The sequence below is a fragment of the Tiliqua scincoides genome, chromosome 1, assembly GCF_035046505.1.
Source record: "Tiliqua scincoides isolate rTilSci1 chromosome 1, rTilSci1.hap2, whole genome shotgun sequence".
NCBI lineage: Eukaryota > Metazoa > Chordata > Lepidosauria > Squamata > Scincidae > Tiliqua > Tiliqua scincoides.
Window position 1 is genome coordinate 18512787 of NC_089821.1, and position 6000 is coordinate 18518786.

Below are 6000 nucleotides of genomic sequence, written 5' to 3' on the forward strand. Positions count from 1 at the left end.
AGGTCGATGAAAGTGTCGACCCAATGTGCGGCGGCAGTGAAGAAGGCCAATTCTATGCTTGGGATCATTAGGAAGGGTATTGAGAACAAAACGGCTAGTATTATAATGCCATTGTACAAATCTATGGTAAGGCCACACCTGGAGTATTGTGTCCAGTTCTGGTCGCCGCATCTCAAAAAAGACATAGTGGAAATGGAAAAGGTGCAAAAAAGAGCGATTAAGATGATTACGGGGCTGGGGCACCTTCCTTATGAGGAAAGGCTACGGCGTTTGGGCCTCTTCAGCCTAGAAAAGAGATGCTTGAGGGGGGACATGATTGAGACATACAAAATTATGCAGGGGATGGACAGAGTGGATAGGGAGATGCTCTTTACACTCTCACATAATACCAGAACCAGGGGACATCCACTAAAATTGAGTGTTGGGCGGGTTAGGACAGACAAAAGAAAATATTTCTTTACTCAGCGTGTGGTTGGTCTGTGGAACTCCTTGCCACAGGATGTGGTGCTGGCGTCTAGCCTAGATGCCTTTAAAAGGGGATTGGACAAGTTTCTGGAGGAAAAATCCATTATGGGGTACAAGCCATGATGTGTATGCGCAACCTCCTGATTTTAGAAATGGGCTATGTCAGAATGCCAGATGCAAGGGAGGGTACCAGGATGAGGTCTCTTGTTATCTGGTGTGCTCCCTGGGGCATTTGGTGGGCCGCTGTGAGATACAGGAAGCTGGACTAGATTGGCCTATGGCCTGATCCAGTGGGGCTGTTCTTATGTTCTTATGAAGAGCGGAAGAGGCAAGCAGATGGACAGGGATGGGTGCCTCCCCTCAGTCTGCTTCATAACGTGACCTCTTCAGCTGGTCTCATGGATGAGCTGGCCCTGCCAATGACCACTGGCAGTGGTTCTCCATGATTGTAGAAAGGAGTTTTCCTGGAGGGTTAAACATGGGACCTTTTGCATGCAAGGGTCTACCATTCAGCTATGGCTCCATCCTAGAAACTACTTGTTTAAATACTGATTCTGTACATCAGGTTTTCCTTGTTAAACATACTGGAGGCCTGAATCTAATCCTCCTGAAGATTTTATCTCTTGTTAGATAAGAAAGCACAAGCAGATCAATCCGAACTCAATCTTCATGTCTCATGAGCTCATTATTTACTGTTTTGTTCGTCCAGCTCAGGTTTTAAGATCCTTGTGGAAGCTTCAGTGTCGTCTTGTCTTTGGTGCTGCCATACATCAAAGTGGCAGTTCTGAGTAAATAATTAATAATAATGAAACTTCTTTATTGGAAAGGACTTTTAACTACTTAGGTACAAAAATATGCGCAGTGTGTAGAAAAGCCCACCTGATATCATTGCTAAAAGTGCTCTGTGTCCTGATGAGTCAGCTCTGTCAAAAATTATGCCTGTGACTCTTTAAAGAACAGATCTGTGAAAGAAATTTAACTTGGGAAGTTTATTACAAAGTGTATTCTTCTTTTGACCTCTAATTTCTCAGTTGAAGCAGCTTGATTTCTTTTCCCCCAAAGGTGTGTCTTAGCACTGAAATAGCACTGTCGTCAAAGTGAAAGAAAAAGCTATTGATAGAAAAGAAAAAACTCAGCATGAAACACCCTACTAGATCTGTATAAACCTGATAATTTAGAAGATAATTTTTGACATGGGGTTTCAATCAAGCACTGGTTTTGAGACTACAGTAAGCAAACACAGAGGATCTAGAGTGGAAGACTTCTCTCTTTGTGAGAGAACTCTTTCTATGGGCACGGCCATACCAGAGGCTTGGAGTAGGATAGTTAGTTAGGGGATTAAGGGCCTAATCCTATCCAATTTTCCAGTGCTGATGCAATCATACCAACAGGGCATATGCTGAATTCTGCAGTGAGAGGGCAGTCACAGAAACCTCCTTAAGGTAGGGGAATGTTTGTTCCCTTGAATAGAAGTTCACCCTATGAGCATTGTGATATAGTGGTTGGAGTAGCCAAACCAAAAGTGCCACTAAACTTGTCACCATTTTTCCCTTTCTATAAATCACAGTTGCAGGAGCCCTGTATGTGGATTGGAACATGGGAGGCCAAATGCAATGCAACAAACACCAGTAAGAGGCTTGGGGTGGACAGGAAGGCTTTTGAGCACAGAAAAGCATGCTTTGGAACTCTGCTCACTGAGCCAAGCCTCCTACTGCTGTTTGTTGTGTCGTGTTCCTGGTCTCTATGCCAGGTGGCATGGGTTCAGAGAGTATCACCACAAATCACCTGAAGTACAGCTGGTGGTACACATATTACTGGTGGAGAAACACTGGTTTAAGAACATAAGAACAGCCCCACTGGATCAGGCCATAGGTCCATCTAGTTCAGCTTCCTGTATCTCACAGTGGCCCACCAAACGCCCCAGGGAGCACACAAGACAACAAGAGACCTGCATTGTGGTGCCCTCATTTAAATCATGTTCACATCCCTACTTAGCCGAGAGAGAGCTTCTCAGTGTCTCTCAGCCCAAGTCAAAGTGCTTCTTGACATGGGTGCTAACCCCGCCATTGCAACTATCACCATGTGTATACTCCCCCCCCCCAAAAAAAAACAAACAGTGGTGGCAATCTGGCCTTTACCATGGTCTTCCATTTAAAAATGTATATATCACCCATCCTCTAAGGCAGGGCTCTCCAAACTTTTTGGCCAGAGGGCCGCATCAAATATCTGGCGTGGTGTGGAGGGCCAGGAAAAATAAATAAGAGATAGAACTTAGATGAGTGAATAAATGAATCAATGGGCTCATTCATTCAACCTCTCTGGCCCTCAGAACACCCTCCAGACACAACCAGAGCACAGTTCTGGTTATGTTCAGTTGAGTGGGCCAGAGGCTTTCAGGGGACAAAAGGTTGGCCATGCGCCAGAAAGAGACTTGCTGTGGGCCGCATCTGGCCCCTGGGCCAGGGTTTGGAGACCCCTGTTCTAAGGAACTCGGAGCAATGCATAAGGTTCCTCCCACTCCATTTGCCTTCAGAATTCTTGAGGTGGACTGAGTGTTGGTGATTGAACCAAGGTCACCCAGTAAGCTTCATAACTTTATGGGGAATTAAACTTCAGTCATCCTGTTGGAGAATGGTCATCCAAGTCCATTCTCCAACCACTGTGCCACACTGACTACTTCGTTTTGATGCTCTTTTTCCATTCAGAGCATTGATTTTCAACCACTGTGTGTGAACGGTCCACAGGTGTGCCACGGGAGTTTGGAGGATGGTCATTTATTAGTAGGGTCATTGGGGGGATATGAGCCCCCTGCTAGCAGCACAGTGTGCCTTGTCAATTGTCAACTTACGGTGTGCCCTGACAATTTTAATACCTTGTCACTATGTCATGAGGTGAAAAAGGTCGAGAATCACATATGTAGCAGGAGCCTCACTGCAGCTTACAGACAATTATAAAACACAATTAAACTATCAATTGATGATTTGTAGCTGAACTGACTTAATCAAGGAGCATTTAAGATGATGGGCGAATTCTCTCTTGGGTGTTCTGAGAAGGCCTGTTCACACATGTTTTAGTCATCAAGTGATGATTATGTGTGTGAACCAGCCCACAGCTTCTTTAAAAAGTAATGGGAGGGCTGCCTTCAAACAATTTAACAACATGGCACATACGGTAGGATGCTTAATATATCTGGATATTGTTTGGGGGTGGAGTGCAATCTAGGTTTGCTTCTGCTGAAAATTAGAGGTCAAAACCATCCAGTATATAGTTCTATCAACTCCTACAGGTTTTCCTAAACTGGAAACAGAAGACTGAAGTTGAAAACATTCCTCCATCTCACTTGCAAAAGGCCCAGGAGAAAGAAGACAATCCCCCTAACAAAGCCCTTCATCTGAATAGGACACAAAATAGCTACAGTATTAAGTTCTCTCAGGCTGATATTTCATAGGTTGCCACCTGACACCCACAAAAAACCCCTACTCAGTTCAACACGTCTATGAATTCAGAATTTTTGATTTCTGCTGTGCTTTGGCTTCCCCTCCACGCTACTAAAATGCAAATAGTGCTGCTGAATCTTGTACTGTTGTACAAACAGTAAGGATGGCCAATTTCATTAAAGATTAAAAAATATATATCTAGTTAAGCATCCCACCTCTACAAGGATTGTGACCTCTTTCAGAAGCATTTCCTACTAGGAAGAAACTGCTCTCTCCATGTGACCTATGTCCAGCAGAGCCCAGTTTTGTAAGCATTGAAAGTATTATGGGGATATATTGCACGACACTACTGTCTGAAAAGAAGAAGAAGAAGAAGAAGGAAATAATTAATTGCCATGAGATCTGTATTGTGAATATTACTTGCTATTTTAAAAACACTTTTCAAGCATGTCTAAGTGGTTGCTGCCCATATTCTCGTAAGAACTAAACTTCCTGGATTGAAATCCAGAAAGCTTTTCAGAGAAAGTGAAATGTCAAAAGTCATCCGCCAGCATATCATTTATGTTTTACCAGGATTTAAGTGGCATATTTGGATCAAGAGCTGGGAAAGGAGGTTTGAACAGAACCATGATTAGGACAATTCAGAATGGAGAGACAGGGAGCATGTAATGGGCTGGGTGGGATTCAATTTAGTGCTAAGAGGATGGACTGAGCAATGAGAAACAAAAGAACAAAAGAGGTGTGCTTGGGCCGGAAGCTTATTTCAGTTTTTTGGTAGAGGAAAAACAAGATGTTTTTCAACAATGGCATCTTTTGGATATATTCAATATTAACTTGCAAAAAACCAGTGTATTTTAAGAGCAATTTGGTGGTTGCACTGTAATCAGGAACATTGTTCCTGTATACTGTCCCCTTAAGGACAACACATCCTCTGATCTTCTTTTGTTAGACTAGAAGAATTGCACCTACAGGCCTGTGTTAGGAGCCCTTCCATGATGCTGAATAGAACCTTAGAAACAAATCAGTTGAGTTGCCAGCAGGAAAGTGGAAGATTTAACAGGCAACACAATCATTACATAACACCTCATAAAGTTATATAGATCAGTACAGGTCTATTATGCTCTCAGTGTCTCTCTCTTCCCCTAATTTCTTTCTTCCTTATTTTTTTTGTAAGCGAAGGGGTTCTCTGTTGGGCATGCCTAGTATGTAGGTTCATTATTTATCCAGGTGGGTCATCAGGTCCTTCTGGATGCCTTCCAGTTGCATCCAGAGGTGTTCTGAGGTGTGGAGAGGCTGCATGCAGCCTCCCTGGGCCTCAGAACATCTGTGGATTCAGGGTGATGATACATTATTATTAACAGTATTTATATACCACTTTTCAACTAAAAGTTCACAAAGCGGTTTACAGAGAAAAATCAAATAACTAAATGGCTCCCTGTCCCAAAAGGGCTCACAATCTAAAAAGATGCAAATGAATACCAGCAGACAGCCACTAGAACAGACAGTGCTGGGGTGAGGTGGGCCAGTTACTCTCCCCCTGCTAAAAAAATGAGCACCCACTTGAAAAAGTGCCTCTTACCCAATCAGCAGGGGTTACATCCTCTGATACATCCTCCTTTTTTCAGACATGTCAACCTTCAATAAGTTTCCTGCTTCCTGATAACATTCTGGCTGTGTCCCTCTAGCATCCAGGCTGCCTGCTTCAGATAACCTTGCCGGCTTATAGCATTCTGTAAAAGGAAGAGACATTCTTTCTGTAGCAACACTGGTAAGAAATAAAACAAAGTTAATGGGCACAGGGGGACGAAGGGGTGTGGAGAAGCACAGATAACTGGATCCACAGATACCAGATCTGTAGATGGTGAGACTGCTTGTACTTCTGAATGAACTAAATGCCTTTCAACATGTTTGTGTCATCAGCGACATGTCATCTCTACAGATGACGACAAATATAGGTCCATACAAAAATTGGGGGAAAGTTTCGGCATATTTTGAAGCTCAAACACCTCTATTATCTTGGAAAAAGAAAATCTGCTGTTCATGTTCCTGCACTAAAAATACATGTTGGCCATGCAGAACTGTGCATTAAACCTCAAAG